General features: G+C 56.5%; 1 protein-coding gene across 1 annotated transcript in view; it reads right to left on the bottom strand.

Moving 5' to 3' along the window:
* MCM3AP (minichromosome maintenance complex component 3 associated protein) overlaps positions 1-23,481 on the bottom strand; it is a 1,669,219-nt gene that overhangs the window by 749,531 nt on the left and 896,207 nt on the right. The gene's annotated exons all lie outside the window — the stretch shown is intronic.

Here is a 23,481-nt window from a genome sequence, read left to right as displayed (position 1 = left end):
TGCGAAACCAAACATACTTGCATGGCAGCTCACTTCTGCTGGCATCTAAAATGTTCTCAACAACCATTCTTTACATGTCACGAGCCTCTAAGTAATGCATTCCTATGTGTTAGGGAGAATTCTCCCTTTAGGCTGAATTTCCTTCTCCCCTCTTCGGATTCTTTAGGTCCTGTGGCGACTTCTGAAGTTCCAGTCCCCAAAGCCCTGCTTTTATGCAGAAAAACCCCCATTCAACAGCCTAGCTGTCACTCAAATATGCTAAGTGGTGAGCCGGGCGGCTCACCACTGGGCCAATCACACAAGAGTGCGACTTGAGTTGCCAAGGCAACTCAGTCCAGGGTGCCTAATCCCCCCCCCTCCCACACATCCTGTAGACCCCAGACAGAGTGGCACCAAAGGGATCGACTTGGGTTAGAGTTTCAGAGGCGAACACAAGCGCCATTTCTAAAACAGAGTCCTGGCAAAAAGACCCAACCGGGGAATTAATATTAAATAAATAACCCAGCGGTATCTTTAACATTGCACCAAAAAGTGGTGTGTTTAAAATCAATGGGAAAATCCCATAAGAAATATTCTGGTGGAATATTTTGCGTGGTATCCACTGCCACCAGCCAGAAACTCGACAAGGGGGGACTGGACAGTGCCCCCTTGGAAAACAGACCCAGGGGCAATCGAATTACCCCTACCAGTACTTCCACAATATGATGGTTTGTACTGGTTCTGTTCACAATTTAGGACTAGTAAAGCCAATGGTGACTTAACATGCCCTGGGAGACAGTAGTCAGTCCCAGGGTATGGAGTCTATGTTTGGGGGTCACTATGACACCCCTGTGTTACTGCACTGAGGGTGCTGTGTAACACACATCAAAAACACATGAAGCCCTATGGAGTAAAAGACCCCATAGCCCATAAAACACATTCACAGTCAAAGGACATTCTCAAATCATGCATAAGAGTGGGAGAAAGAGAGTCTCACTCTTACCAGGAGAAAAAAATAAGCCCCAAAACTCCAGCAAAGCTGCTGGGGGACTCACTAGGTTTGGGAAATAAGCCCTAACAGAGAATTCTCCCTAACAGCCTTTGGCCATGCACCCAATAGTCTAGGCCTCCAACACACCCACCGCAAAGTAATGCCACCATGCATGTCACCATTGCAGCAACTACGACAATCCACATACACACCACTGCCACCAGTACTCCTACCCAACCTGCACGCCACCATACAGCTATGCTGCAAACAATTGCAACAGTTCTGTGCTGCACCCCTCTACACTTTCATTCACATACTACGGGCATACCCACTTCCACACAAAGTACTCTCTCACTGCCAACCCAGCCACATACTGTGCAATATTTTCCGTACTCTGACCAATCTGCACACACGACACAATGCAAGCACCACCCTTTACCGAATGCACACTGACAAATGCATCACTGCAGTGGGTATGCTAGAGCCGTACGATCTTCAGTGCATACCCTTCGGCCATGCACCCAATAGTGTAATCCTTCAACAGACCCACTGCTACATTATGCACCCACATGCATGCCACCATGTGCCGAACTACTGCCATCCACCCGCTGAGCACAGCCACCCACGTTCCCACCCAACCTATGCCATGTGCAATTCAGTCCCCTTCTGAAATTCACCTGCCACCACTCCCCACGGAAAGAGGTTGCTGCAAACAGGTCGCGGCAGAAGCTATTGGGCCGTTATGACAGCTGCCTCTAATCACCACGCAAAGTAGTCGCCTGTCTACGTAGCAGCGAATTGGCGCAATACACACTAATACTGAAGCCACTCCTCCATCTTCTTCCACCTATTTACATATGTCACATTAACCACTTCTCACTGCCCTAACCTTTGTCTCCCTTCCTGCCGCCAACAAATGGCGTACAGCACATTTTGCTGACCCTTCCGCCAGCACACTGTCCTCCGATACTCCATGGCAGCGTTTCTCAAAAAATGAACGCAGAGCACGCTTCCCTCCAGCCAACCAGCAGCTGCGTCCAAAGTTCATCGACAGCACGCCGCACAGCAAGCCAATGGCCCTTCTGTCAGCGGAGCGAACAGGGGAATGGGTCCACGGAGCGGAGTTATCACAAATATTTTGAGCCATACATTTCAGTTCTTTGCAACAAAACTACTGCTCGGATTTCCACCAAACGCATTCTGACACAAGCCCCCGCGCTCCTGCTGCAAATTTGGTGAAAATCCGACCAGCCGTTCGGCCTGTAGCCGTGCGAAAAGTTTTTCCGCATTCAGTCTATGGAAAACAAATATTTCTGGGACCACCCCCTATTACTTCGGCCCCCCCAAACCTCACCCAACTTGGCAAACAAATAAAGTGCCACCCATATAGCTTTCTTGCCAATTTATAAGCCACCGAAAAAGTTTCAAATCAAGGTTTTTAATCTCACAAAAAGATGCAGTGTACAAACAGTGTGAATAACTCAGTTATGGTACAAACATTTACAGGCCGATTCATGGAATAATTAGCGCGGCGCAAGTGGGCAAAAACGTGCGAATCGCAGTGGAATAGCGAAAATCGCAGTGCAATTGCGAAAATCGCACGAAAAGCAGCGCACGTCGATTCATGGAAGGCCGTGCGCGAGAAAACCAGCGGATGTGCGATAAAAAAGTGCGCGGCGCATGTTGGCGCACAGGCCATCTAACAGCGTGCGCCAGGTCACAGCGAAAATCGCACAGGCCACAGCGAAATTCGCACATAGCGCGGCGCACGCAACAAAAGTAGGCGGAACACGGGCGGAACACTCGGAATGGGGAACAACTTGCCAAAACGTGGGCGTCACGGGGGAAGTACAGGGCACAAGTGCGCGGAACGCCCACACGCTCGCCTACAACACGTATTCATGGAATAGAATAGGGCAAAAAAGCGCACGCTCAAACCAGCGCACAGGCACAAACACGACCGCCACAAGAAAGCAGGCGGTAGCGTCTCTGCGGCTGTAAGAAATGTGGGCCAAAAGGTGCGCCAACAAATAGCACCTATATACTGCCATGATGAATGTCCCATACTGTGGCCCTCCAGGAAAAATGACGTGCAAAGGGGTACCCACAAACACGGACACCCGCTGACAAAAAATACGTGTGCGTGGATACCGGGGTGCACGGGAAGTCTAACACGCGATTTCAGCAGGGTACGTGCATCACAGGGGTTCGCGTGAAGTTATTCACGCGATCGGGCCTGGGGGAGCGGGCTACGTGTATTTCAGGGGTTCGCGTGAAGTTTCACACGCGATCGGGTCTGGGGGAGCGGGCTACGTGTATTACAGGGGTTCGCGTGAAGTTCCTCACGCGATCGGGCCTGGGGGAGCGTGCTACGTGTATATCAGGGGTTCGCGTGAAGTTTCACACGCGATCGGGCCTGGGGGAGCGGGCTACGTGTATTACAGGGGTTCGCGTGAAGTTCCTCACGCGATCGGGCCTGGGGGAGCGGGCTACGTGTATTACAGGGGTTCGCGTGAAGTTCCTCACGCGATCGGGCCTGGGGGAGCGGGCTACGTGTATTACAGGGGTTCGCGTGAAGTTCCTCACGCGATCGGGTCTGGGGGAGCGGGCTACGTGTATTCCAGGGGTGCGCGGGAAGTTCCACACGCGAATAGCCTGGGGGCGCGTGTATTCCAGGGGTGCGCGGGAAGTTCCACACGCGAATAGCCTGGGCGCGTGTATTTCAGGGGTGCGCGGGAAGTTCCACACGCGAATAGGCTGGGCGCGTGTATTTCAGGGGTGCGCGGGAAGTTCCACACGCGAATAGCCTGGGGGCGCGTGTATTCCTGGGGTGCGCGGGAAGTTCCACACGCGAATAGCCTGGGCGCGTGTATTTCAGGGGTGCGCGGGAAGTTCCACACGCGAATAGCCTGGGCGCGTGTATTTCAGGGGTGCGCGGGAAGTTCCACACGCGAATAGCCTGGGCGCGTGTATTTCAGGGGTGTGCGGGAAGTTCCACACGCGAATAGCCTGGGGGCGCGTGTATTTCAGGGGTGCGCGGGAAGTTCCACATGTGATTTGACAGTGTGGGTCCTCCCAGGTGTACCCTGTACACCCTCCACGGCCCCTGCAGGCAGCCCACACCACAGGGGACTACCCTGCATCCCTGGTCAAGTCCCGCAGGCAGCCCACCCACCATGGGCATGCCCCCCAGCAAAGGCACATGTCTCCTTGAACTAATGACCACCAACTCATGTCCCCTTGCACCCCCACCCCCCAGCACTGTGGGGCACCTGCCAGCAGGCCCCCACCCATGTCCAACTCATGTCCCCCACCACCCCCACCCCCCAGCACTGTGGGGCACCTGCCAGCAGCCCCCCACCCATGTCACCCACCACCCCCACACCTCAGCAGTGCAGGGGCACCCTCCACCAGGCCCCCACTCATGTCTCCCACCACCCCCACACCCCAGCAGTGCAGGGTCACCCTCCACCAGGACCCCACTCATGTCTCCCACCACCCCCACACCCCAGCAGTGCAGGGTCACCCTCCACCAGGCCCCCACTCATGTCTCCCACCACCCCCACACCCCAGCAGTGCAGGGGCAGCCTCCACCAGGCCCCCACTCATGTCTCCCATCACCCCCACACCCCAGCCACCAGGGTCACCCTCCACCAGGCCCCCACTCATGTCACCCACCACCCCCACACCCCAGCAGTGCAGGGGCACCCTCCACCAGGCCCCCACTCATGTCTCCCACCACCCCCACACCCCAGCAGTGCAGGGTCACCCTCCACCAGGCCCCCACTCATGTCTCCCACCACCCCCACACCCCAGCAGTGCAGGGTCACCCTCCACCAGGCCCCCACTCATGTCACCCACCACCCCCACACCCCAGCAGTGCAGGGGCACCCTCCACCAGGCCCCCACTCATGTCTCCCACCACCCCCACCCAACAGCCACCAGGGGCACCCTCCACCAGGCCCCCACTCATGTCACCCACCACCCCCACACCCCAGCAGTGCAGGGGCACCCTCCACCAGGCCCCCACTCATGTCACCCACCACCCCCACCCCCCAGCAGTGCAGGGTCACCCTCCACCAGGCCCCCACTCATGTCTCCCACCACCCCCACACCCCAGCAGTGCAGGGTCACCCTCCACCAGGCCCCCACTCATGTCTCCCACCACCCCCACACCCCAGCAGTGCAGGGTCACCCTCCACCAGGCCCCCACTCATGTCACCCACCACCCCCACACCCCAGCAGTGCAGGGGCACCCTCCACCAGGCCCCCACTCATGTCTCCCACCACCCCCACCCCCCAGCCACCAGGGGCACCCTCCACCAGGCCCCCACTCATGTCACCCACCACCCCCACACCCCAGCAGTGCAGGGGCACCCTCCACCAGGCCCCCACTCATGTCACCCACCACCCCCACCCCCCAGCAGTGCAGGGTCACCCTCCACCAGGCCCCCACTCATGTCTCCCACCACCCCCACACCCCAGCACTGTGGGGCACCTGCCAGCAGGCCCCCACCCATGTCCAATCCATGCCCCCCTGCACCTGGGTCCCAACATTCCCCAATCATGTCCGTAATGCCCATCCTCCCCTGCCAAAAGGCCCAACCAACTATCACACCCACCCACATATCAAAGGCAATTACATGTTACAACCCCAATTTAAATAATGCAATTCAACACATGTCTGTCACACACAATGGCTGCAAGTGAATGACAAAACACCCAACATGACATGCCTGAAAGCAATGAGATGATACGACACATTGAAGATTAAAAAAATAATATGTATTGAACAGCAAGTAGAATGGAAATGAAATAAGAAAAAACACAAAGCAAATCAAACAAAACAAGATGAATGTCCAAGAAAATAATCTGAAAAATTAAAATAAGCCAATGAAGAACCATGAAGAAGATCATCCTGGGTCCATGAGCCCAACCAAATTAAACCTAACTATGACTACTAACTAAAAACTGAACTATATACAAAAAAGTGGTGCATTGTCCAATCGCAACCAAAAGAAAAATCAAAAAAACAAAGGAAACCTAACCCTAACTATACAACTATATACAAAGGCAGCGGGCTATTCGGACGGCTCACTGGTTGTTGTCATGGGCCAGGGCATCATCGAACTCCTGGTCAATGGCTTGGAGGCGGGCATGTTCCCTGGCCCTGAGGTCCCTCAGGGATAACGCAGTGTCAAGCTCAAACTCCCTGCGAAGACCCTCGAGGCACTCAGCCCGCCTCAGCGCCCTCCGCATGGAGTCCTCCGCCCTGACCATCGTGAGCCGTTCCTCCTCTGCCCGCTGCCGCTCCGCACCTATCCGCTGGCACAACCGCTCCCACACGGAAGCCACTCCCATTCCAGGGTTCTCCTGCCCTCCGGCCGATGCCTGCACCCCTGATGTTGATGGCCCCGAGCCATGATGCCTCCCACGTTGAGCCTGCTGCTGCCTCCGACGCAACTGCCTGTGCCAGCACGACGGCATCCAGGCTGATGGAAACCACCGACGCCGTCGTGCACGTGCCCTGCCCGATGATGCCGTCACATCCTCCATCTGCTGGGGTCCAGTTGCTCTGGTGTCCACCCCTGCTGGATCTCTGACACCCGACTGTGGCAGGGATGGGATCCCCACCGAGCTGGCTGCATTGGTCGGGGCAGGTCCACAGGGGGCCCTGGTGGCATCTGGGCTGGAAGACGGCAAGGAGAACGACTGGTGGATAGCCTGCACAGAGGAGTAGAGGGCCGCCACATTGGCCAACACATGCAGGAAACCCCCGAACATGGCCGATCCCAATTGGGCCACGTCGGCACGGTGCACTTCGTGATGACGTGCGTGCTCCTCCCGGGAAGCACGCACGGCATCACGAATCACAGCCGTGCGCATCGCGACCCCAATCAGGACCTTCTCCGCACGGCCAGGGGTTCCCACGTCCGCAGGTGGAGGGGAGTCAGGTGACATGGACATCCCCTCTACCTGCGGACAGGCCTGGGACGGGGCATCCCTGCTGGTGCATGGTGGTGCACTCACAGGGTCAGGGACAGCGACATGCACAGGCCCCTCCACGGTGACCTGTGCTGCCTCCTGCCCCTGGCCCTGGACTGCACCACTTGCACCAGCAGGGATGCCCCCACCAGGCCCCATGTGTGCCCCAGTGGCGGCCTCCTCCTCCTCTGTGCAAACCACCAACCTGGATGGCTCCTCACCGTCTCCCACCGTAGCAGGCCCCTGTGGGGGCTCACCCACCCCTTCCGCTGCAGCCGTGGGGGCATCCCCGCCGCCTTGCTCCACAGCGCCGTCTCCGCCCTCTTCTTCACTAGCCGCTGCGTAGAGGGAGACAAAGAACACAAGCATCAGGGCACTGTACAATGGTCCCCTAGACAGGAAGCAATAGCAGATGAGCACCACTGTCAAAGTACACTTCCATCATGTCCCTCCACAACACATGGGTCAGTCCAGGCAAAACACACACAGTAACAGGCATGGTGCATGCCATGGACATTTCCATGCATGTCCAATGGACTCTTGAAACATTCAATGATATGTAACTCACATGCATCATGGCTCATGCCCATCACATGCACACACTTCACCTCAGTCACATCCATCTGGCCCCAAACACACCAAACACAGCGGATACAAGGGTAATTTGGCTGCTTTACTGAATCTGTGCATTGTCACACACATGTGTCATGCATCCATGGCATGCACAAGTCACAGACACGCAGGTCAGGCACACAGACATGGCTACCATATATGTACCTGGCATCAGCACCCATCCCTCACCCCCACCCATGTCCAGGTACAGAGACTGGCATGCTCTCATGTTCAAAATCTGCATAGGGCTCCCCATGCGGCATTTCAACACATGCAACAACCATGTGCATCACACATCACTGGTCGCACATGCATTACCATGATGTCCCTGCACACATACATGCATACATGGCCTATGGCACACATACAGGCAAGTATCATAGAACCAGCACACCGCAACATGCCCTGTCTCACACAGTAATGCATGGACACTTACCGCTCAACTCCAGACGGGCCTCCCTCTCAAGGATCTGGGCGTGGAGCGCTGGGCGTACGCGTTCCAGGACCCTCATCTGGATGGAACTCATGCGGCCCCGGCCCCCCTCCACGAGGCGCCGGGCCTTCACAAGGGTCCTGGACCTCAAGTCCTCCCAGCGCTTCTTGATCTTCAGGACGTCGCGGGTTGCCACCCCCTCCGCGTTGATGGCAACCACACAGTCGGCCCAGATCCTCTGCCGTCCTTCCTTGCTGGCGCGGGACGATCCAAAGAGGGCATCATACTGCCCCAGGACATGCTCTACCAGGACACCAACTTCGGTGACAGTGAAGCTGGTGCCCCTCTGCCCCTCTGGCCTGGGGTTGCCACTGGTGCCAGATGTGGAAGTGCCCGACATGGCAACCCCAGAGGCAGGTGTGGGTGGGCAACTGGGTCCTGGGGCTGGGCTGTGGAGCGATGTAATCCCAGTCGGGAGTCTTCAGTTCCAGCAGGGGTGGACACAGCAACTGGACCCCTGCAGATGGCTGATGTGCAGGCACCAAATGGCAGGGCACGGTGGCAGCAGGCAGGCAGCAGCAGATGGCATGTGGGAGGCTGCTCAGGGCACGGGGGGGGCAGTAACACGGCCTTCTGGGCAGGAGCGTGGGCTTCCGTGTGTTTTCGCGTGGCCAGCTTGATACGGAGTGATTTGGCACGTGAAAATCCTGCACGTCAGCGTGAAATCCGAGGAAAGGCCCTTAGCGCGTAAGCGCGTCAGCACGCATACGCGATTCTATTGGACCAGAGTCCCTCAGCGCGTAAGCGCGTCTGTGACGTGATCCGCACGGGTGTTCCCCACTCAGCACGTGATGACGGGGCACACGTGGAGATACTGCACGTCAGAGTGTCATCGCGTGTAATTGGACAAAAGTGCGCGTACACGCGATTGGCCTATGTACGTGTATTTAATGGGTGCGCGGGCACTTACACACGCAAGTACGTCAGCGAACCTGTATCCCGTGGTGCGTGTGAATTTCCACACGCTATTGGACTGGGAACTGGATTCCAGGGGTGCGCGGGTCACACGCTGTATCCCGTGGTGCGTGTGAATTTCCACACGCTATTGGACTGGGAACTGGATTCCAGGGGTGCGCGGGTCACACGCTGTATCCCGTGGTGCGTGTGAATTTCCACAAGCTATTGGACTGGGAACTGGATTCCAGGGGTGCGCGGGTCACACGCTCGCCTAGAACACGCGCAAAGCATAAATTTGCGGACTTTAACAATAACAAGCTCAGACGGCAGGATGAACATACCGTTCCTAGCAGCAGTGGCAGTGGGCTACCAAAGGAGGAGGAGGAGGATAGTCAGGGCCAGAATATTCACACCCAGAACCAGCCTTTTCGGGATGCCTGATGATCAGGTGTATGGGAGGTACAGGTTTCCACCACACATCATACTGGACCTGGTGAGTGAGTGGGAGGATGACCTCACATCACCCACCCTGTGCTCCCAAGCACTCAGCCCCCTGGAGAAGGTCCTCAATGTACTGCACTTCTTAGCCACTGGATCATTTCAGCGGACAAGTGCCATAGTGGGTGGGGTGTCACAGGCCACCCAGTCACGCTGCCTACACCAGGTCTTGAACATCATCACTGCACGCCCATCAGTCCGCAGGCACATATACCTGCCCAGAACACCTGCAGAAAGGCATGCTGCCGCCCTGGATTTTTACGCTGTGGCACGATTCCCCAAAGTGCTAGGTGCCATCGACTGCACCCATGTGGCTCTATGTCCCCCCAGGGCATCTGAGCACATCTATAGGAACCGCAAGCACTGGCATTCCATCAACGTGCAGGTAGCATGTAATGCCAAGGGAATCATCACCTCAGTATATGCCAACTATCCCGGCTCCACCCACGACAGCTTAATTTACCGAATGTCCACCCTAAGCCGGGACCTAGAAGCTGGGCGGCATGGCGATACATGGCTGCTTGGTGAGTATGTATGCCACTGCACATGCATGCATGTTGGATACTGAGCAAGGTCACAACCCCACCAATGATACCAATCACCACCTCCACAGGGGACAGTGCCTACCCTCTCAGCCCCCACATGATGACGTCAATTCGGAACCCCACCACGCCACCCCAGGTAAGATATAACAGCCCACATTACAACCAGGGGCATAGTGGAGCGCACATTCGGAGTGCTAAAGTCACGCTTTCGCTCCCTTGACCGTTCTGGCGGGCAGCTGTTATACGCTCCCCCAGTAGTGTGCAGGATCATAGTGGCAGCATGTGTCCTGCACAACGTTGCAACACGCCGGGGCCTGGCCGTGGACATGGTGGTGGCCCCACATCCCCAACCACATGCACAGCCGCTGCGCATGGGAGGGGAAAGGGCACGGGGGAGGCAGCCCATACACAGCTAGTGGCTAATTACTTCACATAGAAATCACACCCCTGTGGAGTGCACACTGCCCTGGCACATTCCATCTGACAATCAATGATGACTCAACCTGACACTGATCCTGAATGTCTGGAGAATGAACCGGGAATACCATGTCAGCCTGAGATTGTTCACCTGGAAGTGTCACAATGTGTGCATCCCTACCCACACAGACACCACCAATGCAGTTTTGTGAAGTTACACATGGAAGCAGCTAAAATGAATACCCACTTGCAAAATGCAACAAGAGGACAGTGCCATGTCAGCCAACCCAACCCCAGCACCGCCACACGACACACCGTGCCATGTCATGCTAATTGCAGGTAAACAAAGTAATCCCCACAACATGACATCAGTCTCACTATGTACAGTGGCACTATTAGAAACCTGCAACACCTGAAATGCTCACAGCAATGCCGGACCAACAACATACTTGAGCACGCAGTACCATTAACATGACATCACAAATGTTACATATTAGTAGTCTCACCACCTGGAAATGCCTGCACTCCCACCACTACCAACTGTGCAGTGTTGTCGCCATGTAGAGTTGTAGGTGCACTGCTGCCAACATGGTCCCCATCTCCAGACTAGAGGTCCTTGTGTGGACATGAGGAAGGGACCTGCAAATTGGGAGGTAGACACAGAAGAAGAGTTACACATCAATGCAACATGCAGTGTACAACACAACAGCAATATGCACTATGAATGTATACACAGTATTGACTACAGACTGGCCACACAGCTCATGGGAGTCCAACGTCACTGTGTAATTCACTGTCACTTGGGCACACCCTTTGCAAGCCCATGGAAACGGGAAGCAGGAGGGGTGTGTGTGACTCAAACCCAAGCATCTGAACCAAATACATTACAAGCCTGCATGTGCCCAGCCACAATGCAGCGTATGCCCACAGGAACCACGGAAGCCAACAGATCGTCCCAAAAAAATTGGGAATAAAAGAAATCAAAATAAAAATAAAAATAAGAAACAATCAAAAATGGCCATTGATGGGCCCGGGGGGGTTGGGGAGGCCACCCAGGAGGTCCGAGGACAGGATGCACACCAGAACCCACCTGCGTGGATCCTGGGAAGATAAAACACCTCCATGGGCTCATGGCCCACACGGCTACCCTATTGTGGGAGTATCACTGCTGTCGCTATTATCACCCTGTGCAGCTGCATCCGGAGGTGGTTGCACTATGGGAGGCAGCCCACGCAAGGCCCTAGTCTGCTCCTCCATGGCTGCAAGCATGCGGGTGTGGTAGGTCTGGTTCTGGAGGATGAGTGTGCGGAGGTCCCCATGCAACAACTCACGGGATGCCCGGACCTCCGCCCTCGTTGCCTGCATCTCAGCTGAGAGCGTACGGGTGAGACGCTCCAGCTGCTGTTCTGTCCTTTGGTGTGTTGAAGCCTCAAGCTCAACAAGAGTCGTCCTGAGGTGAAGGAGCTCCTGCCTCAGGGCTTCCCTGTGGCCCTGGGACTCAATGGAGATGGCCTCCTGCAGAGTCGCCAGTGCCGCCCGCCTGTCCCTGTTGGACCCCAACATGTCCTCCCTGTGTGACTGGCAGATGGAGTCGGTTGCCTGCTCTAGTCGCTCCATCAGCCTTTCTGGGGGGACAATGGAAGTGGCCACCCTATCCATGGCCTGAGCCATCATCTCGGATGATGCAGCCTGTTGGGTTGCCATACCGTAAATGGATTGCTCCCATGCGGTATTGCCGGGTGGCGTACGGCCACCACGTCGGCGGGCACCACACCTGTCTGGGGCAAGGCGAACTGCGCCTTGCTGTGCCGGCACTGCCTGAGGCTGCAGGACTGCATTCCCCCTCTGATCTGCTGGCCCAGGAACAGGATCAGATGTCGCGGAGTGTGACCCTGCATCCGTAACCACCGAAGGCGTAGCTGCCAACACTGACATCCCCATGGAGGGTCCTGACCCTGGTGCAGGTGGGTGAGACAGAACAGAATCCCTCTCTGGAACACTCACCTGCGACGGCACGTAGGTCTCATCCGAATCAACACCTGAGTACAGCTCGGGGGAGGTGCAGCCAGAGACACCCCTTGAGAGCACGACCTGCAGCACTTGTGGGTTCTCCCCCACCACCACACCACGTCCCTCACTGGTGGTTGGTCGGCCCTCGGACCCCTCCTGGGTCTGCACCATCTCCACAACCCCAGCAGTATCAGGTGCGTCTCCCCCTGCAAAGACATGAAAACAAAGAAATGGAAACAGGCATTAGCACCATGGCACACAATGAGGGCTGAGAAGCAAGAGAACCAGTACTTGATTGACACATGTCCCACATGACTAAAACCCTCCCATGCATGCACCCTCACTGCGTATGAAGTGCAGGCAAAAGGCACACACTGATGACACCAAGATGGAAGATGAACACATTTTCTGCATGCTGCCTGGCAGTGGCATCACACATTGGCCTGTGATTGCCAGGTGAAACACACATGCCATCACACAGATGGCATGTACCATTGCAATTGAGTGAAGATGGAGAGGAGGGCAGCACCTATTCATTCAGTCCAGTTCCCGCATGTAATTGCTTTTCTAATTCTAACAGGTCAGATTTTTCACCTGGAGCTGCCAGTCTGAAATGGTCCAATTGCACAGGGACATGTGTGTACAAATGATATCCAGGTAACAAACTCACTCCACTTTACCATACCCATGTCAGACATGTGACTAGTGGACAGCGACATGCCTAGTGAAAGTGGTGGAATGCAAACAAACTGACTGAATGAGCAGTGAAAAATAAGCAAATATGTTGTGGCAAGGTGACACTTCAAGGGCAACTGGCGTGCAGTTGGGCTAGATGTCTACTGTTGGCAGAAGGGATACTGCTATGGCCAAATGCAGCTGCGCAGGAAGGATTGCATGAAGCACATGGCTGACCCATACGACTCAGGCGCACACACTCTCACCTGGCACACAAACAGAAGCCCTCACACACACACACCATGCACATGGATGACACACACATGCATGTGCACTCACCGGACAATGCCTCGTAATCAGCCAGATCTCCCACGCCTTGGATCTGTTCCTCCGTGACGTAGGTCCCAGCGACTGACTCATGTGGAGTGAGTTCCATGTCTACTACTGGAGACCCACCTCCAGTCACTAGAGTTGCGGCATGACTTGAGGCCAGCTTACTCTTTGCCCTGCGCTTTAGGTCATTCCAGCGCTTATAGCAATCATTGGCTGTGCGCCTCACAATTCCAAGGGCACTTACGATGTCCGCAACGGTCTGCCAGTGTGCCTGGCGTTGTGCAGGTGTGGTCTTGGATCCTGCAACAATGACCATCTCGTTGTCATGTCCGGACACATACTCGACAAGTGCATTCAGTTCGTCATCCGTGAAGCTGGGCTTCCTGGACGGGCTGGACTGTGTAGCCGTGTCTGGGGCATCAGCCTGTGCCGGACGAGCACTCTTCCTCTTCCGCTTGGAAGGTGGTGGTGATCCTGAGTGTCCTGCGCCGCTCTGGACACTAGGGGCAGGAGCCCTGGTGGACTCTGTATGAGGAGTGTGGGATTGCACACTCAGCATGGGAGTTGGTGCAGGCATTGGCTCTAGTGTGATGGTGTCAGGGGGAATGTCAGCAGCATGGACTAGGACCGACACTGTCCTGGCTGGGTGTGTGAGGGCTGGGGTGGATGGAGCCGCAGCTGCCCCTGCAGCCTCTCCGCCCTGCCTCCTTGGTGCAGCAAATGACCTTGCTGCCCCAGATCCACGTGGCATGATGGCATCAACGTGCACCAGCGCACGTGTCGTAGCCCTGCTGACCTGGAAGTCAGCCATGGAGTCAGCCAGGTCTGGTGCCACAATGGGCTGGTCCAACAAGGGCTGAGCATGTATGGTGTCAGCCACATCAGCCTCAATGGGAGGGGGGGGGATTATGGGTGCCCGTGACTGGTCCTCCACACATGGGGGGACAGGCTCACCCTGCAAGTTACGACCACGTCCCCTACCGGATCCACCACGGCCACCACTTGTGGCTCTTCCACCTTTGCCACCCTTACGGAATCCTCGCCTCCCAGCCATGGCACTGATGTTAATGTGCGTATGGGAGTGGATGTAGACTATTGTCCTGGGCAATTGGGGGTCAAAGGGGTTGGGTACCAGATGGTAATTGTACCCTAGTGCTCTAGCAAGGCTGAATGTAACCCCTGGGGAAAGATGACGGGTCACGCAACGCACAGGAGGCCCAAAAAAGGGAGATGACGTGCACGCAACCCCTCCTAGACCACGTGTGTAGAAAGAAAAACCTGCACTACGCTGTGGCACCCAGAAACACAAGAATGAACGTATGCGTGTCACACGCAGCCTAGAATGACCTCTGAAGGGGTAGGCTACACACGGGGCAAGCACAGATGTTAGATACGTGCGTGACTCACCGTCTGCCTGGTAAACGAGCGTGTAAAAGGAGCATGTTTGGTTGGCCACACCCCCGCCAAAAGAAGATTTGTACGCTGTCTGAGGAGACAGGACAACAGTAGAAGGGAACACTGTTTGAGGGAACAGGCCCAGGTAAACCAGTAAAAGCGAAAGAAGAGAAAAAGCTGTCAGAGGTAACAGGGAATACGAACTTGAAACGCCGTGAAGTAAATCGCGTGTGAAACGACAAGTACAGAATTCACCCACTCGCTCTCCACGAAAAGCACGTACAAGGAAGTGGTGTTCTACGCGTACCTTTTATACAGGCCCACACGTCCAGCGTCACTTACGCGGCGTGTACGCGCTAGGGCCATTTCCACCAATTACACGCTTTGTCACTTCTGCGTTTAGGGACATTTCCTCCAATTACACGCTTTGTCACTTCTGCGTGTAGGGACCTTTCCTCCAATTACACGCTTTGTCACTTCTGCGTGTAGGGACATTTCCTCCTATTACACGCTTTGTCACTTCTGCGTGTAGGGCCATTTCCACCAATCACACGCGATGAGACTCTGACGTGCAGTCTTTCCAGGTGTGCTCTGTCATCACGTGCTGTGTGGGAAACACCCGTGCGGGTCACGTCACAGACGCGCTTACGCGCTGAGGGCCTTTGGTCCAATAGATTCGCGTATGCGTGCTGACGCGCTTACGCGCTAAGGGCCTTTCCTCGATTTTCACGCTGACGTGCAGGATTTTCACGTGCCAAATCACTCCGTACCAAGCTGGCCACGCGTAAGCACACGGAAGACCACGCTCCTGCCCAGAAGGCCGAACTACTGCCCCCCAGAGCCCCGAGCACGCTCCCACCTACCATCTGCTGCTGCCTGACTGCCTGCTGCCCACGTGCACTGCCATTTGCTGCCTGAACAGCCAGGGGTGCTGTTGCTGTGACCACCCCTGCTGGTACCGAAGACTCCCGACTGGAATTCCATCGCTCCACAGCCCAGCCCCAGGACCCAGTTGCCCACCCACTCCTGCCTCTGGGGTTGTCATGTCGGGGCAAACACCATCTGTGACCACTGACAACCCCCGGCCAGAGAGGCAGAGGGGCACCAGCTTCAGTTCCACCGAAGTTGGTGTCCTGGTGGAGCAAGTCCTGGGGCAGTATGATGCCCTCTTCGGAAGTTCCCGCGCCGACAAGCAAGGACGGACTCGGATCTGGACTGACATCGTGACTGCCATCAACGCGGAGGGGGTGGCAGTCCGGGACTTACAACATGTCAGGAAGCGCTGGGAGGACTTCAGGTCCAGGACCCTGAACAAGGCCCGGCGCCTCTTGAAGGCAGTGGATGCCAAGGGGCGCCGGGGCCACTTGTCGGAAGAACAGATGGGGGTCCTGGAACGCATATCCCCAGCGCTCCACGTCCAGGTCCTGGAGAAGCAGACCCGTCTGGAGTCGAGCGGTGAGTGTACATGCATCCTGATTGTGAGCAGTGCGTGTGGTGATTATTCGGTATTGTGCAGGTTGCACATCTGTTTGTATGGGGTCGAGTATGGGTGGGGGTGTACATGGCCGTGGGGCTGACACATGCGAGGGCTGTAATGTGTGAGACATGGATGGTGCTTGTGTGTGTAGGCTTGCATGGCAAATGCAGTTGTGCGTGCACACATGTTTGTATGTATGTGTATGTAAGTAGACATGTCCGTGATGTCACGCATGTATGTTGTATTGGGCTGCATGTATGAGCACTGTGTACATGTGCATGTGTGTGTATTTGACAAGGGTGCAACATTGATGCAACATGGATGCATGTGACTGCGGTATGTGTAAGCCTGATTGGCAGATGTGACATGGATGCCCGTCTGAACAGTGCGACACTTGGCCGAGGTGTACACATGCATGCAAGTGTGGTGGTGTGTGTACATGTGTGGTGCACTTCCTGTGTTGCATGTGATGTCTGGGTCAACTTTGGCTGCTCATGCTGTTGTATGTGTATGGATGGTGGTGGCAGTTGCGATATGGCTGTGGTATGGCTCATGTGTGCGAGTTGCAATGACATGTGTGTTGGGGATTGTGATGACATGTCTGAGGTTTGCCAATGCCACTCATGTGCAACTGTCATGTGTGTATGTGTCCATTGTACAGTGCCCTGATGCCTGTGTTTTGTTTCTCCCTGTGTGCAGCGTCAACTGATGAAGAGGGCAGAGAAGGTGCTGTGGAGCACAGCGGCGGGGATCCGACCGCCAGCCGGAGACGCAAGGCCCGGCTCCCCTCCCGTGTTGTCATCTCGTCGGGGAGTGAGGAGTCCGGTGCCGCGTCCCAGGCCGCAGCTGCCGGGGGGAGGTCCAAGAGGCGGAGGTTGGAGTTGGACTCCTCGGCAGCAGAAGGGGCAGCTGGGACCCCACAGGGCCCAACAGGGGAAGATGGCACGGAGTCATCCAGGTTGGTGGGGGGTCTGGTGGAGGAGGAGGCCGTGCAAGCACCAGAGACGGGGTCTGGAGGTGGGGATCCCACTGGTGCTAGTGGTGCAGTCCAGGACCAGGGACAGGAGGCAGCACAGGCCGCCGCGGAGGTGCCTGTGTGCAATCCTGTCCCCGATCCTGTCCCTGCATCATCTTGCACCAGCAGGGATGCCTACGTCCAGACCCGTTTCCAGGCAGGGGATGAGCTGACGTCAACTGGCCTTCCTCTGCCTGCGGACGTGGCTATCCAGGTCCGGGTTGAGCCTGTCCTGGCTGGTGTGGCGTTGCGTCAACGGGCCATGCGAGGTGACCTGCAGTCTTTTCATGGAGAGACTGCACGTCATCTCGAATGGCTCGTTGACCACGTCAGCCTGCTGGGACAGGTCACCCAGGCCGGATTCCTCCGTCTGATGGGGCTTGCTCCGACCCCCTCCTCAACTGGACCCCCTACGCGCCAGTCGTCCTCTGTGCCATCTTCCCACCTATCAGTCACCTGGGTGCCCTGTGGAGCTGCCTCTGACGGTGCGGCCAGGCTGGTGGAGGAGGCATCCTTGCCACAGTCGGGAGTCGGTGGTCCAGCAGGGGTGGCCACATCAACAAGTGCACCCCAGCCGGCGGAGGATGTGCAGGCAGGAGGCAGTGCACGGCCAGAGGCAGAGCAGCAGCAGCAGCAACATGGTGGGAGCCATGAAGGCTCGGGGCTTTCGACATCGGAGGGGCAGGCATCGGCCGGAGGGCAGGGGGACCCAGGACAGAGAGTGTCTTCCGTGTGGCAGCGGTTGGGCCACGCCATAGGTGCGGAGCGGCGGCGGGCGGAAGAGGCGCAGCTCACAATGGTCAGGGCGGAGAACTCCATGCGGAGGGCCCTGAGGCGGGCCGAGTGCCTCGAGGCAATCCGCAGGGGGTTGGAGGAGGACACAGCGTCGTCCCTGCGGACCCTCGGGGCCATGGAACTGGACCGCCTCCGGGACATCGAACAGGAGTTCGATGATGCCCTGGCCCGGGACACCACAGAGTGAGCCGCTGGACTTGCCCGCCGCCTTTGTATATAGTTCTTTAGTTTTAGGTTTCCTTTCTTTCGTATTATGATTTGGAGTCGACGGACACTGCTCCACTTTTTGTATATAGTTGATTTTTAGGTAGATTTTTTAGTAGGTTTCCTTTGTTCAGTTGGGCTCATGGACCCTTGTTATTTTTGTACATAGTTCTTTATTGCATGGAGATTTTTTTACATTTGACTTTGGACAAAATTTTTTTCTATTTGGATTTCAAGTTTCATTTTTTCATACGGACATGCAGCTTACTTTTTTCTCATTCACATTGTAGTTAGTTTTCTTTCTTTAGCATTCTTATTTTTTTTCAATACAATTTTGTTTGCATACTTCACTGTGTGGTATCATCTCATTGGTTTCATGCATGTCATGTTGTGTGTTTTCCCATTCAATTGCAACCATTGTGTGTGACGGACATGGCTTCATTAGCTTCATGAACATTGGGGGTGTAACATGTGATTTCCATTTCCATGTGGGTGAATGGGTTACTTGGTAGGGCTTTTTGGCTGTGGAGGCTGACCATTACGCACATGATTGGGGATTGTGAGGACCTGGTGGGGGCTGCCCATGGTGGCAGGGCGGTGGGGGGTGGTGGGAGACATGATTGGGGGCCTGGTGGAGGATGCCCCTGGTGGCTGGGGGTGGTGGGAGACATGAGTGGGGGCCTGGTGGAGGGTGCCCCTGCACTGCTGGGGGGTGGGGGTGCAGGGGGACATGAGTGGGGGCCTGGTGGAGGGTGACCCTGGATGCTGGGGGGGTGGGGGTGGTGGGAGACATGATTGGGGGCCTGGTGGAGGGTGCCCCTGGTGGCTGGGGGGTGGGGGTGGTGGGAGACATGAGTGGGGGCCTGGTGGAGGGTGCCCCTGCACTGCTGGGGGGTGGGGGTGCAGGGGGGACATGAGTGGGGGGCCTGGTGGAGGGTGACCCTGGATGCTGGGGGGTGGGGGTGGTGGGAGACATGATTGGGGGCCTGGTGGAGGATGCCCCTGGTGGCTGGGGGGTGGGGGGAGACATGAGTGGGGGCCTGGTGGAGGGTGCCCCTGGTGGCTGGGGGGTGGGGGTGGTGGGAGACATGAGTGGGGGCCTGGTGGAGGGTGCCCCTTCACTGCTGGGGGGTGGGGGTGCAGGGGGACATGAGTGGGGGCCTGGTGGAGGGTGCCCCTGGTGGCTGGGGGGTGGGGGGAGACATGAGTGGGGGCCTGGTGGAGGGTGCCCATGCACTGCTGGGGGGTGGGGGTGCAGGGGGACATGGGTGGGGGCCTGGTGGAGGCTGCCCCTGGTGGCTGGGGGGTGGGGGGAGACATGAGTGGGGGCCTGGTGGAGGGTGCCCCTGGTGGCTGGGGGGTGGGGGTGGTGGAAGACATGAGTGGGGGCCTGGTGGAGGGTGCCCCTGCACTGCTGGGGGGTGGGGGTGCAGGGGACATGAGTGGGGGCCTGGTGGAGGGTGCCCCTGGTGGCTGGGGGTGGTGGGAGACATGAGTGGGGGCCTGGTGGAGGGTGCCCCTGCACTGCTGGGGGGTGGGGGTGCAGGGGGACATGAGTGGGGGCCTGGTGGAGGGTGACCCTGGATGCTGGGGGTGGGGGTGGTGGGAGACATGAGTGGGGGCCTGGTGGAGGGTGCCCCTGGTGGCTGGGGGGTGGGGGTGGTGGGAGACATGAGTGGGGGCCTGGTGGAGGGTGCCCCTGCACTGCTGGGGGGTGGGGGTGCAGGGGGACATGAGTGGGGGCCTGGTGGAGGGTGACCCTGGATGCTGGGGGGTGGGGGTGGTGGGAGACATGATTGGGGGCCTGGTGGAGGGTGCCCCTGCACTGCTTGGGGGTGGGGTGGTGGGAGACATGTGTGGGGGCCTGGTGGAGGGTGCCCCTGCACTGCTTGGGGGTGGGGTGGTGGGAGACATGAGTGGGGGCCTGGTGGAGGGTGCCCCTGCACTGCTGGGGGGTGGGGGTGCAGGGGGACATGAGTGGGGGCCTGGTGGGGGCTGCCCATGGTGGCTGGGGGTGGGGGTGGTGGGAGACATTAGTGGGGGCCTGGTGGAGGATGCCCCTGGTGGCTGGGGGGTGGGGGTGGTGGGAGACATGAGTGGGGGTCTGGTGGAGGGTGCCCCTGGTGGCTGGGGGGTGGGGGTGGTGGGAGACATGAGTGGGGGCCTGGTGGAGGGTGCCCCTGGTGGCTGGGGGGTGGGGGTGCAGGGGGACATGAGTGGGGGCCTGGTGGGGGCTGCCCATGGTGGCTGGGGGGTGGGGGTGGTGGGAGACATTAGTGGGGGCCTGGTGGAGGATGCCCCTGGTGGCTGGGGGGTGGGGGTGGTGGGAGACATGAGTGGGGGCCTGGTGGAGGGTGCCCCTGGTGGCTGGGGGGTGGGGGTGGTGGGAGACATGAGTGGGGGCCTGGTGGAGGGTGCCCATGCACTGCTGGGGGGTGGTGGTGCAGGGGGACATGGGTGGGGGCCTGGTAGAGGCTGCCCCTGGTGGCTTGGGGGTGGGGGTGGTGGGAGACATGAGTGGGGGCCTGGTGGAGGGTGCCCCTGCACTGCTTGGGGGTGGGGTGGTGGGAGACATGTGTGGGGGCCTGGTGGAGGGTGCCCCTGCACTGCTGGGGGGTGGGGGTGGTGGGAGACATGAGTGGGGGCCTGGTGGAGGGTGCCTCTGGTGGCTGGGGGGTGGGGGTGGTGGGAGACATGAGTGGGGGCCTGGTGGAGGCTGCCCCTGCACTGCTGGGGGGTGGGGGTGGTGGGAGACATGCATTGTTGATCAGTAGTGCAAGGTGACATGTGGGTTGGCTGGGGGGCATGCCCATGGTGGATGGGCTGCCTGCGGGACATGAGCAGGGGTGCAGGGTAGTCCCCCGTGGTGTGGGCTGCCTGCAGGGGCCGTGGAGGTTGTGGAGCATACACCTGGGAGGACCCACACAGCCAATTCACGTGTAGTACTCCCCAGAACCCCTGAAATACACGTACCCTGCAGAAATCGCGTGTGGAACTTCCCGCGCACCCCTGGAATACACATACCCTGCTGAAATCGCGTGTGGAACTTCCCGCGCACCCCTGGAATACACGTACCCTGCTTGCACGGGGCCAATCGCGTGTGGAACTTCCAGCGCACCCCTGGAATACACGTACCCTGCTTGCACGGGGCCAATCACGTGAGAGACTTCACGCGAACCCCTGAAATACACGTAGCCCGCTCCCCCGGCCCGATCGCGTGAGAAAGTTCACGCGAACCCCTGTAATACACGTAGCCCGCTCCCCCAGGCCCGATCGCGTGAGAAACTTCACGCGAACCCCTGAAATACACATAGCCCGCTCCCCCAGGCCCGATCGCGTGAGAAACTTCACGCGAACCCCTGAAATACACGTAGCCCGCTCCCCCAGGCCCGATCGCGTGAGAAAGTTCACGCGAACCCCTGTAATACACGTAGCCCGCTCCCCCAGGCCCGATCGCGTGTGGAACTTCCCGCGCACCCCTGAAATACACATACCTTGCTCGCACTGGGCCAATCGCGTGTGGAACTTCCCGCGCACCCCTGAAATACACGTTCCCCGCTTGGCGTTTGCTGTTTGCCAGCCCGGTGAACTGGTCCAGGGTTAGCGCAGCCCTTTGCGATGATTTAGCGATTTTGATGGCTTTTCCTTGCGCTAGGGCGTTCTTGGGGGCGTAACTGGCGCTGCTGCAGGGTCGCTGCGATTCTCTGCGCCACGGCTGGTTTGGGAGCCTAAAATCCATGAATACGCTGTGCGCGGAAATCGGTTTTAGCGCACGTGCCTGGCGCAGTCAATCGCACGCGGACACTCTGCGCCAGCCGCTTGCGACACTTTTCTGCGAAATTCTATGAATTACCCTCTTAATGTATACCACTACAAATCCAACTATAAAATGTAACAGTATAAACATACTCTGTACCACTACAAATCCAACTTCATTAGGCAGGTTAAATCAATACCATAGTTGAAGTGCCTGTGAAGGTTGGACTTTATAGTATAAAGTGAGTGTTTGTGCCATACCCATGTTATTCACACTTTTCGTATACTAACGTTTGTGAAGATTACATTTTCTATTTAAACAATTTATTTTCTATATTTTCTATGCACATAAATAACTGCATACCCTACTGAAGGAACCCATATATATGAGTTCTGAAGACTGTTGCAATATAATCAGTATTGTACTTAATATAGGTTAGATTATCAAGTCAATAAAGGCGGTATATACCAGATGCTGAGCAATATGTTCGGCACTTTTTCAAAATTCAGGTTCAAGTTTTTGATTAAAACAGCAGCGCTATTAATATTTCTATAAAGAAGATCTGATTAGTCATAGCACCATTATATTGAAGCACTGGAAAGTCCACAACTGCCAATCTATAGAGGTGTCATTTAATTTGTCAAGCCATGCAGTGCCTGTGAGAGAAGCAGTTCTTTTCCACCCATTTATCACCAGAAACTCTACTTGCTTTCTACTCAAAAGGTAGATTTAGGAATTAGTTAACTCAATAAGGACATACTTAATGTTCCTTGTAAGCACTAGCATCTAATAACATGCCTAGATATTAGACAATAGCAATATGCAGAGAAACCATTTAGCCAATCTAAGTAGAGCTAAACATGACGCAAATCCTAATTATAATGAAATTACATTTGACTCAAAAATTTAAACTAACATTTATTTGTAAATGAGGACAGCACACTAGGAAGGAAATTCAACCAATAGAAAAAATACAGAAATAATTGAACATCTATGGGTGTAAGATGTGCTTTGTTGAGTGCTCATGGTCTTGGTCAAATAAAAGTGGAATCTTTTCTTTGTGCCAATTTGGTGGCATGTTGTGTCGCGATTATTTAACAAACAGGGTCGGGGAGGGAGGGTTAGTGTGCGTAGAGGGAGAAGCAGGCAATAAAACAGGAGGTATTCATGGGTGCTGACTGGACATACCAGATTCCTGTGTGCTGGTATGATTCTACATGGTTTATGGGATTTGACAATTAAGTGCATGTTATATCCGTTACGCAAAAGATTAGAGTTCAGAATAGTAGAGCAAACACGTGCTGGGGTTTCAAAGGCTACCTTTGGTTCCAAAACGACTGTTTACTGCAATATCAGACCCCTTTGGAAACAGGACTGTTATGAAGCGTACCAACCATTTTAGG

The sequence above is a fragment of the Ambystoma mexicanum genome, chromosome 9, assembly GCF_040938575.1.
Source record: "Ambystoma mexicanum isolate Mex_15411 chromosome 9, UKY_AmexF1_1, whole genome shotgun sequence".
In the NCBI taxonomy this organism is placed as follows: domain Eukaryota; kingdom Metazoa; phylum Chordata; class Amphibia; order Caudata; family Ambystomatidae; genus Ambystoma; species Ambystoma mexicanum.
This window is presented reverse-complemented; position numbering and strand designations above follow the sequence as displayed.